At 33.0% G+C, this 12,126-nt stretch overlaps 1 pseudogene; it reads left to right on the forward strand.

The window, feature by feature from the left end:
- The first annotated feature begins 8,269 nt into the window (after nucleotides 1-8,269).
- LOC124373065 overlaps nucleotides 8,270-12,126 on the forward strand; it is a 37,665-nt pseudogene continuing 33,808 nt past the window's right edge.

Raw genomic sequence — 12,126 nt, forward strand, 5'->3', positions numbered from 1 at the left:
TTGTTGTTCACTCTTTTCATGTTTTTATATCTTATCTCTATGGATTATGAATCTAATTGAAATGTTGTTGGCAGTCATCCTGGAATGTCGGGAAAAAAGTGGTTTGTTTACGAACTCGTCGTCGCGTCGGCCATTTTTGTTGGTCTGCTAATTTTTTGTCTGTATGACAGTAAAAGTGATGATTTACTCCAAGATGACACACATAATGATCCTGATTTTACTACCGATGGACTTTTTGGAGATGCAAATACGTTTTTTTGGCACTGTTTTTTACTCAAATAATAAATATAATAAAAATAGTAATACATACTTTTATTATGCTCTTTGATAACTAAATAAACAAATCAGGCAAGGCTGCAGGAAGAGACACTTCCTATCAGTGTAGCGAGTGCGAAATTGCCATGTGAAAAGAACCATCTTCAAGACTTTCCACACTAAAAAAGAATATTTAAACATAAGTGGATTTCAATTGTATATATGTGTAGCTTTAGTGACATTAATGAAAATGCTGAACACAGCAAATAATCATGAGAAATATATTTATGTTATAGACTAGTACATGGTGATGTTTTTGGTCAACTTATTATTTTTTACTAACTAGATTTTTTTTTATACATTGTTTTTAAGATTTAAAACTAGACTTTCTGTTTGAAAATATTTATGCATGAGAATTTGTGTAGAAAGAGGAAGAGCTCAGCTGTAAAAAAATGCAAGTCCCATGGTTTTCTTATAATTGGATAAAAATGTATATGTTATTTTTTTACATCATTAAATCGGGCGGCATTGTAAGAAAGTTGTTAAAATTAGGAAGCGGCAGTGAAAGTGTTAAATAGTTAAGGCACATTGGGTTATTATAAAGGAGCTAAGTAAAGAGGGCTGGCTGGCCATTTATTGATTTCTCTTTGTCCTTGGTTTGTTATTCTGTCGTCAGTGTGGAGTGGCGTTATCACACGCATAACTTGCATTTCTTCTCGTGTTGTGTGTACAGTCCAATACACTCCCTCACTCCACTTCAAGTCACACCACTACGTAGATTCTTTCACTTTAAAAGTTTTTTCAAGATTTTTGTACAAAATGGGCATATTATTTGTAATTATTCTTTTGGTTTCTTGTTATAAATAATGTGTGAAGTAGAAATATCATAGGAAAATTTGAAATCACTCGTAGAAAATACAATCACTTTCGATGTAAAATTGTACACTTCTTTGAGAATCCGATGTATACAGATTGCAGAAGAAAATTAAAATTTTTGCTTTTAACTGAAAAACAAGCGCAGGATATATTTACCTAGTACTGAGTATTATAGGAACAATTTCAAAAAGAGTAATCTTGCAAACAGTTGAAGCTAAGTTAAAAATAATATATTTTGTATTGTATGGATTTTAACTGTAAATACCAGTACAGTAATGCAAATTGTCACAAGGTTTCATAAAGTCACATAGTGTTAAATTTCAAAATGTCAAACTTACATAAGAGTTCAACTATTTATCTAATTGTACTCACCTTTTGTGATATGTGTATTGTGGTGTACTCACTCACTTTTAAATAAAACACTTTATTGTTATGAATTGTTCAACATGTGGTTGTGCAAGCTTACTAATTTTCATAATTTATTAAAAATTACAACTGTTCACAGAGAAATTTGTCTGTTATACTATTTATCGAAATTTACATTACAGTAGAACCCTCATAACCGGCCTCCACGGGACCGAGGCCATGGCCGGATAACGATTCGGCCGGATAAACCAACCTATTATAAAAATGATAATTTATACCTAATAATAATTTGTAATTAATAAATATAGTCAAAAAGTAGTGTTTAAATCTATTTTGGGATTATTTTTTATAAAAATACACAGTTTGTAAAACTGAATAAAGAATTTATTGTATAAGAAAAAAGTGGTTAGATAATTACTGTAACATAAAAAAATACAGTACATTTGTGAATTCAGATAACATAAATTAATGTTTAAATAAAGATTGAGATATAAAAATTACTCACAATAAATTTGCTTTGAAGTTTACATTTAGGCCTTATAATAGTCCGTAATTTTCTGCTGAACTTTGTTGTCCATTGTTTTTTTGAAGGCATAGTCTCTCCACTTTTTGAATAACATAACGGCTGTTGAGTGGTTCCTGTTTGCTCTATGGTAGGGCTAGTGATGTCTGAAGTGCATTTCTCGCCTCCTCATGGCTTATTTTATCTTCTTCCGAAGTGTCATCATCTGATTTTTCTGCTTCTTCATTTTCCATACTCTTCTACAACACTCTGCACGATTTGTTCATCACTTAGATATTCGTTTTCCCAAATCATCATCACCAGTTACCCATTCCTGAACATCTTGATTTAAGATTTCTTCACCGCCAGCTTAATGCTAACTTCGTCAGGTCATTTATTAGTTCTGCATTACAATTCTTTTGCTGCTCATCTGCTACCTGGATCAAATCTTTCATTAACTGTGCCATTGACCAATTTCTCAATATCTGGCCAGGCCTTCCGCCAAGACTTGACAAATGTTGTTACTGGGGATTTCATCATATGATTCGGCAGTCATGTAGATAAACATCCTTTATGTTAATTTGCTTCAGAGCCGAGACGAGATCCACACCGTCAGTGTCCATTTTTCCTAAAATCTCAGGACAGAAGTTTTGCACCGATATCGCCCTTTTCATACATTCGATTACACCTGGTCCATAGGTTGGATAAGACTTGTGACATTGGCAGGTAGAAAAAACAATTTATATTCCGGGAGCATCTTCACACTCTAGTTCATGGGGATGGGTTCCAGCGTTTATCAAGCACTAAAATAGCCTTTTCTGGCAACTTATGCTCCTTTAAGAATTTCTTGACTTTAGGAATGAATTCGTGTATGAACCCAGTCAATAAAGATGTATGAGTCCATCCACGCTGACTTCTGGGCACGATTAAACCACAGGAAGAGAAGAAACATTAATGTGTTTGAAGGCTCTGGGGTTTCTTGGATTTACCGATGACCAAAAGTGGGAGTTTATGCTCCCCAGATGCATTTTGAACACAGGGCAACCGTTTTATACGCTCTTTGTTTTAGTTTAAACCCTGAAGCTGAACTTGAATCTCCAACAGAGAATGTCTTTTGTGGCAAAACGTTTGAAATTCAGCCCGGTCTCGTCGATGTTATAGACCTGATCTGGGACAAGCTTCTCTTGTTGTATCATCTTTGCCAGTTTGACCACAAATTCACTCGCCGATGGTGCATCGGCTGACATTTTCTCGCCGCAAATATTTACAAATGTACCTCCATGTCTTTTTTTCCAACGGTCTAGCCAGCCATTACTGGCTACGATACTTCAGTGTTTGCTCCCAATTTCGTATGTAAAATCATAGCCTTCTCTTTTAAAACTGGTCCTGAAATAGGAGTGCCCCTTCTTCTCTCTTGTAAAAACCAAAAGCCACAAAGCGTCATCAAACACATCTCATTGGAAGGTTTTTCTCAAATACCGCCCGTTCGGATAAAACCTTTTCACTCTCTATTTGTGTACAATAGTCCATCAAAGTTTTTCGATTGCGACGCCAGTCATTAACCGTGCTCTTTCCCACGTTTAGTTCACTACTTATTTTGGCCACTGATTCGCCTTTATCAATTCGTTCGATAGCGTTAAGATTTTGTTCCACTGTCACCACATTACGTTTTCGTTTTGAACGCACTCATTTTTCCTTTTTGTACATAAAAACGACACTGCGACACAATACACAACACTTGACCGAAACAAAACAATTGTACTGTACTGTACTAACCGCACTGGAAATAATCAACGAAACTGTTTAGAGGTTTAAACATACTAGCTCAATTGAGGACAACACAGCTACTGAAAAGTAAACACAAGAAAATCTAAACAAACAGTATACACCAAGATAAGGCACGAGTCGTGGGAGAACTAGTGCGTGTAACTGCGCGTCTGTAAGCCGTGGGAAATAAATTTCGATATTGGCTTCCGGGAAGTGGCCGGATAAACCGAGGTGCGGTAAAAACCGAGGCCGGATATGAGGGGGTTCTTACTGTAATTCATTTTTCATTTCATGGTGAAGCAATAATTCTGAAAACAAGTTTTGACAATATATAACATAATATTATATTTATATATATATATATATATAATTTATGTTTGATAATATATATTTGCTTCCATATCAATACCAGGTGTTTTTCAATTACATAGCCAATAAAGGAAGGAAAGAGAGACGTAGGGCACGAGAGCAGGAGATAACGGAAGTAGATCCCTCCACTTTCAATCTCTGTCCTAAACTACTACTTTAAAATGTTGATATCTCAGTTTATAATGCTTATAAAATAAAAACAACCTTTTTTAACTGTCACAATTTTAATTACCTAATTTTACTAGTGTAAAGTTAATTTATATTTTATATATTAATTTATTTTAATGTTCACATGTGGTTTGACATCATAATTAGCAACAATACTAAATCAAACAAGAATTTAATGGACTGTAATTGCTCACCAATTCGCCACGAACTCGTTTGAAATTTGTACCACAAATTATTGATCTGTCACAATATTTGAAATTAAAACAATAAACACAAAATTTACTATTCACCAAGCGCAATCACAGACAAGTTTGGCCAAAATTAAATTGTTTCATTTAATGATAATTTATATATACAAACACACACTACAATGGTTTTATTTTTTGCAAAAACCATAATTATTGGATTGGGGATTCCGAAACAAATATATTTTTACTCAAAATGAAAACCGATTTTGTAAACCATCACTATACATTTTTCTGTACTGTAGATATTGAAAAAAATATGTTTTGTATTATAACCAGTTTCACTATATTTGCTGTTTAAAGTAATTTTAAATTCACAATTGGCAAACTAGGCCAATTATTTACTAATTCACTACTAAATATAGTGAGAACTAAAGTATTTGATGTTTTTAAACATTTCACAGACAAATGTTGATGTTAGACTTTATACAAGATTTAACATGTGGCAAACTCTTTCTGTTTACTACTCTCAAGAATGAATCAGTGCAGAAAACTTTCTCTAAAAATCAACATAAGACCTTGTTGTGACAAAGAGTCGGGGACCTTTGCTCTTGATAAGCTTATCAACTCTGCAGGCTTCAACAGACCAAGGGCCTAACCAGCCAGACCTCAGTATCTTACTGTACTGTTGGTGGCATGCTACTTTCTTCAACTTTCTCTCAGATTTATTTGCAAAATGAAAGTAGACATACAGGTCAGAATATATTTTAATTTTTTTATGTAACATAGTCTTTACAAATGATTTATCTGGTAGACTGATGATACTGTAGTATTGGTTGACTTTTTTATTTTGAAAGTGAATGTTTTATTCTAAAATTAGTATCAAATCAAATCAAAATTCTCTTTATTCATCCGTTAAAAAAATAACTCAATTACAAGTATATTAGGATTAAAGTTCACAATTTGACAATTTATTAAAATAACAATGTTGTAACTTAAGTAATTCATTAAAACATTTCAAGTAAATATAATGCCAATTCTTTTAAATGCTCCTTTAAATTTGATTTGAATTTCTTTAAGCTATTTTGATTCTTTAAATCATTTGAAAATAAAAAAACTCATTTCCTGCATAATTCCAAATTGTATGTTTTTACAGTAAAGTTTATGTGATGAAAAGTACAGATTCGAAAACATGTAAACTATTAATATATTTAATTCTCTGTTTCAAAAAAGTACATTTCAAAAAAATCCTAGCAAGGGTTTGGATTGGTAAATAGTTTGTCAAAAATATAATAATACGAGAAAATAGAACGATGTTTAAAGTAAATAATATGCTATTTATAATATTATATATGTATTTTATAAATAATGTTTAATAAAACAAAATATCCTTGACATATTAATGTAAACAAAACTCTCCAATAATATAAGTTTTTATTTTTGTGAGACCTTTCGTACTCAATGAGAACATCTTCGGACCCACACAACTGAATAAAAGTAATAATAACAATAATAACATACACAATTTTGTACTAAATAAAAACATGTCATTAAAAATACAAAGAGATAATATTCTATGACAGGACAGTATGTTATATGTATATATATATATATAAAAAATAAAGTTGATATTTAGTTAGATCAAATAAAGTAACAGTGAATTTTGAAAAGGCCCAGGTTCGTTGTTTACTAGATTATTTTGGTTCTTTTTTATAAAAATTGTTTCATATAACATACTGTCCTGTCATAGAATATAATCTTCTATCCACATCTGTCCACAAGGGCTTTAAAAGATATGTTATGTGTGGCTTTTCAGAATAAAATTAAGAATTTAGTTATGTTATATAAGAAAAGAAAAAATGTCTCATACAAACAAAAAATGACATTAATCACTGTTATAAAAAATTGTAAAATTGGAACTTCTGAATTGCCTGGTTCCTCTATAATAATATTTTTAGCATAATTCATGATAGCAAAAAATATATGTATAAGTATGAATTTGTAAAACATTTTATAAAATGTAAAATAAAGATAATATGCTGTACTGAAACTTTTAAACAAAATGGCAAATTGACAGGAAGTACAAGACTTTTTCAGTGTTTAATAAAAAAGTGTTATACAATCAAGTTACCCCAACATTTATTATAATAACAGTATTTTTAATGGATGATTACTATGTTTTATTATATTTATTTATATTTGTTTGGTTAAACGTTATTACCAAAAGAATTTAAAATACAAAATTGAAAACATTATGAATTTACTTATGTAACATTTAATTTATAAAACAAATGATTATTTACCATAAACGGACTATTGAAAACACATGTAATGTTATCTTATCTAGTCTAGGATTTTAATTGGAATATAATTTACAGTTGTTAAATATTTATTAGAAATACAGAGATAACATATTTATAAGTGCTAATATTTGAATTGATGGTTTAATATAAGGTAAAAAAACAACACTTCCACAACTAGATTCTAGTAGATGGCTTGTAAGAGAGTCAATAGAATTACAAAAATATTGTATTTTAAAACTTTTAAGTATTTTACAACTAAATATAAACTTATCTTTTTAAATTGTGGAGAGTCTGACTTCTATTAAATTGAAAACACCACTCAGTAAATTAAATTCTATTATTTTTAAATTCACTACTATTCTAAATGCATGTAAATATTTTGTAAAGTAAGTTTTTGTGGATATTTTTTTTATTTATTAAACACAAAACGCGTTATCTTGGTTAAGTACAAATACTTGCTAATCTAATAGGCCTATTATTTTTCAATTTGAATAGAGTGCTTCACGACATCACAAAAAAATCATAGGCTATTTAAACTAAATACAATGTTATTCATTATTTATACCATCTGATATAAATCAGCTTCCTATGGAATATTAATTTAATATATAAGAAAGTGTATTGATGTGTGATTAATTCTAATTTTACCAACACTTCCTAGCAGTGAAGTGAATCATTTTCCCATTTTACCTTAGTATGTTATTAACCCTTTATACATCGCTAATGAATTCTATAATTTTCTTTTAATGCCAAGACATCTATAAAATGTATTTCTCTTGAAGTTCAAAATAATTTTTATTATAAGTATGCTATAAGAGGTAGCAAACAAAATATGAAACCATGAAATTTAGTTAGAATTAGAATATTTATTGGTAAAAGTCTAAAAATAACTATTTTTCATACTGTCAATTTTACCTAAATTCAAATTCATGATACAATCTAATAAAACTGAAAAAATTATGTAAACTACTAATAATTAGAGCATTTTCTTAATAAAGGCTTCATAGATAAGGTCTATAATATTATTTTATTTTCAAGGCAGACAACGGATATATTTGTTTATGGCTCTGTAGGTCGCACAAGGCAGGGCACCTCTCCCTCTGCCGCAGAATGTAGGTCTAAAAATACTACCTAGTCAACTGCGATAAGCATGGACTGCCATTCTGAAAGCTTGTTATGAACTAAAAACTCTCAGAGACACAATGTATAATTTCGGATGTAATCATGCTTAGCGTTTCGGTTAAAGTCTATCATACGAATCTATCCATCTACATGTAGGAAGTGTTAAAGTGAACCGAATTTTATGGCACAGTTTTTAATACTCTTTGGTGTCATTGTAAGAAAGCATTTTGTAGTTAAATACTACACTGATAGAGGATCTTACAAGTCAAAACATATTTTAAACTATAATAGGGTGTATTTAGTTTGATGTGGACTATGATTTTCTCGTATGGTAATGTATAATATGTGCTTATCAGGTGCCAGATGTGATTGCCTGCCCTCTCTCTCTGTTTGACGCTGTACAATCGGGGGATGTAGCAGCCGTATAGAGCAAGTTCTTCATCTCGATCTCACTCAGACTGACAAGGTGAGACATGCTTTTTTAGAATACAGTAGAAATTTGTCAGGAACTGTGCGAAGTGTATGGGACCTACGTAATGAGTTCTGTCAGGAAGTGGTGCATGGCAGAACAAACTTTCATGATCAGAGAAGAGTGCACGTCCGAGCATTGTGACTGACGATCTGATCGCCAAACGTTGATGAAAAGATTCGTAAAAAAACCACCTTTCACAATGAATGATGTTTCCTAATACAAAACCTTAGGGAAGCTGTTCAAAACAAGCTCCAAGGAAAATTATCATCCAAAATTTTGCTTATGCATGACAATGCCCAACCTCACACTACAAACCGTACGAAGGAACTCTTGAAAAATTGAGAATCTTTTCCTCATCCCCATACAGTTCTGACCTTACTCCAGTTCTCCTTGCTTGCAAGTAATTTTCACTTATTCCCGAAAACGAACACAGCGTTTTGACAACGATGAGGAGCTCTAGGCACATGTCACTAAAGAGGCTAAGATCAGAGGTGGCAAAATTCATTGACTTAAAAATTCAGGAGTTTCAAAGCTTGTCCACCTCTATGATAAGTGCCTGAATTTGTAGTGTGATATTTAGAAAAGTAGTACTTTAGTCCCTCTTTCACATGTACATAATAAAATGTTTTTCTTGTACTTGGTTTGAAAAATTCCAAAACATTCCTTACTTTCTGAATAACCCTCGTAATAATGTTCCTATGACTGATGATGACCACTGCACAGAACGGAGAGTCTGTGCTACACATAGCAGCACGAGGGGACAACCCTGAGGTGACAAGGCTGCTGCTGGCTAGCGGGGCCAGTCTGGCGGTGGCGGACGGAGCGGGGGAGACCCCGGTGTTTCACGCAGCACGGCGGGGACAGGCGGCCCAGCTGGAGCTTCTTGTTCATGCTGGTGCTAGTCTCACGTCCTGCAACAAAGTAAGTTGGCTTCGTTTGGAAGTTGAGTTTGAGCATTTTGCAAAAAAAGCCATTTATTCATATTGTCATCATCAGTAAGAACACATTTACATTTTGTATTTTGTGGTGAAAGAAATTCAGTGAGTGTTTAATATCAAGAACTCAAACTTAACACTTTGTTTCGGGAATGTATATACACTCCATTAACCCAAGAACTGGCAACTAAATTACCTCTATTGGCAGGCCAATTTTCCATGTTTAGCAAGGGCATTTTATAAAAAAATATGAAATACTATAAGTTATTTGATTATGCATTAAGATACATCTAGTTTGTTTGTAAAGTCTGTATTTTTTTACCGTCCATATTTGTAAAAATAAATGTTTGATTGTTTGTTGTTTTGAATGTATGTATAATATTGATGGAATGAACGTTATGAAGGCAAAAAGAAACTAAATGAATTGATGATTTATTCCAATTTGTTTTGTTCTCTTAGGACAAGAAGCTTATAAATTGTACTTAGTCCTATAAGGACCTTAGCGCTGCTTCCGGAGTTACAGGGTATTTAGGATGGGGTAAGGTTACAGGGTAGGGGCTGCTTCCTATCGAGATCCATGAGGAAGAATTAGGGCACTAATCACAAAGTCATGTCCCCCGGAAGAAGGGGAGGCCAGCTCTGAACCAGCCTCTCCAGTCAAAGTAGACAGTGAGTGGCACACCCTTGTTGAGGCTAGCAAGAACCTCTAATAATCAGGGAACGAACACCACCAACTCCAACAGTCATCTCCCACAGTAGACTAGACCTATTGAATTACTCTTGCACCCCAGAATCTCAACATTTGCGGTTAGTGATGTGCTGCTCCTGGACATCCATAAGGTTGCCTAGATTTGTGAAACCTTGGTTTTTGCTGTGGTAGGTTCAACTGGAAGGTATAAACCAGACAGAAGTGATCCCTGCTGGGTTAACTGTTTATTAGGCTATACATACGTACGTACATACTCCAACTTAGAAACAGTCCTATAATTACGTAACGACAATTTATCGTGCGAGAGATTGATCATGTACAATCATGTTGGAGCAGGAAGGAGACACTCCACTGCACATAGCAGCCACCTGGGGCCACTTGGAGTGTGTGAGGATGCTGGTGGAGAACGGAGCTCTGGTGGACGCCACCAATCACCTCGGCGCCACCCCCCTTCACCTCTCCCTGTCTCACAAACACACGAATGTGGCGTCCTTCCTCATACACGGTGCGGCTGCCGATATCGAGGTCCAAGACACTGTGAGTGTTTTAGTCGTAACACGTATTTGCAACATAACACCATGTACAGTAATTAATTACCTTATAGTAGATGACATGTCAATTTGTTAAAATGCGTAAAATATGTTAAAATGTAAATTAAATATTAACGTATAGTAATACATTTTAAACATTAAGCATTAAACATTTAAATAGACTGCAAACAGTAAAAATCCTCAACTATAGCGTTCAAACCCAATACGTTTTACGTTACTTTCCATGTAATAAAGTAGGAAAACATCAAACATCATTTGGTCCAAGAAGTTTGAGTAGAAATACAGGTTTCAGGAACTTGTTGGTTTAGGAAAATGATAATTTCTGTGTACATATTGTGTGTTAGTGATGTCCAACTGTTACCACAGGACCATTTTGACTAAATTTGGCATGTGGAATACTTGTAAATCCCAGACTTGTTTTGTCTGTTTAAACATAAACATAATTTTAACCCATAAAACTGTGTTTTTTGGAAAAAAACTAATTTTTGTATAAAAGTTCTCTAATGATATTTATAACAATTTAACTATTTATAGTGCATTTGAGGATAATAGCGGAAACTGCAACTATCTAAACATTATCTTTCAAAAGTTGTATAAAAAAGTGTTAAAAAAAATACCATTAAAGCTTTCTGATTTTGACAGAATTCTGCATATATATCTAATTTATAGATAATCTTCAGAGAATCAATTTAACAATTCAAAAACAAGATTGTTTGTTAGTACAATATTTTGGTTCAAAATAGTTCTTAGTCTATAGCTAGTTTGGGTTAATCATTACCATCGTTAAGCCCATTAAATGATTCATAGTGATATAATGTATTTGCACAAGTAGTATTGTATTCAAAAAAAATTAATTTTGACTTTGTAAGAAACGAATTAAAAATTTACATTTTTACATAGATTTTTGAAAAAGACAAGTAAATTTGTTGAAGAAATGCACGATATGGCTGCTATATTGCAAGTCTTTCCTGACCTGCAAAAGATTTTACAACTTTTTAATAAAAACTCTCTTTACAAATCCCTTTACCCAGTATTCCTTTGGACCATTCTATTTTTACAAGGAAAACCTATTGTTTCCGTTATTATGGTTAAAAAAAACTATAAAAACCGGAGCATATAAATGGTAATACAGAGAAGTTATACTTTCAGTTTCAAAATAAAAATTTGTTGTAGTCATAACCGAATCCTCCTGGTGGCATAAAAATATAAAAGTAACTAGTTAATTTTACTAATAAAAAAATTGTTTTATAAGTAATACAAAATATTTTTTTCCGCTCTGGTTTATCAGTGGCATCCTAGTTTTAAATGATAAAACATGTAATTTCTCACAAATACCAACTTGTCTAAGACTGATTCTGTGTGAAGTCTGGAGACACTGTGCTACACGCTGCGGTGAGAGAAGGCCTCTTGTCCATAGCCCAGAGTCTGTGTCGGCTCGGCTGTGATACGGATGTCCCCAACAAGCAGGGACTCTACCCCCTCCACCTCGCTGCCAGATACGGTCACACCGAGATTGTCAGGTCAGTTTCCAGTGTTCCTACATTGA

Source organism: Homalodisca vitripennis, unplaced genomic scaffold (assembly GCF_021130785.1).
Source record: "Homalodisca vitripennis isolate AUS2020 unplaced genomic scaffold, UT_GWSS_2.1 ScUCBcl_4738;HRSCAF=11098, whole genome shotgun sequence".
Classification (NCBI taxonomy): Eukaryota; Metazoa; Arthropoda; class Insecta; order Hemiptera; family Cicadellidae; genus Homalodisca; species Homalodisca vitripennis.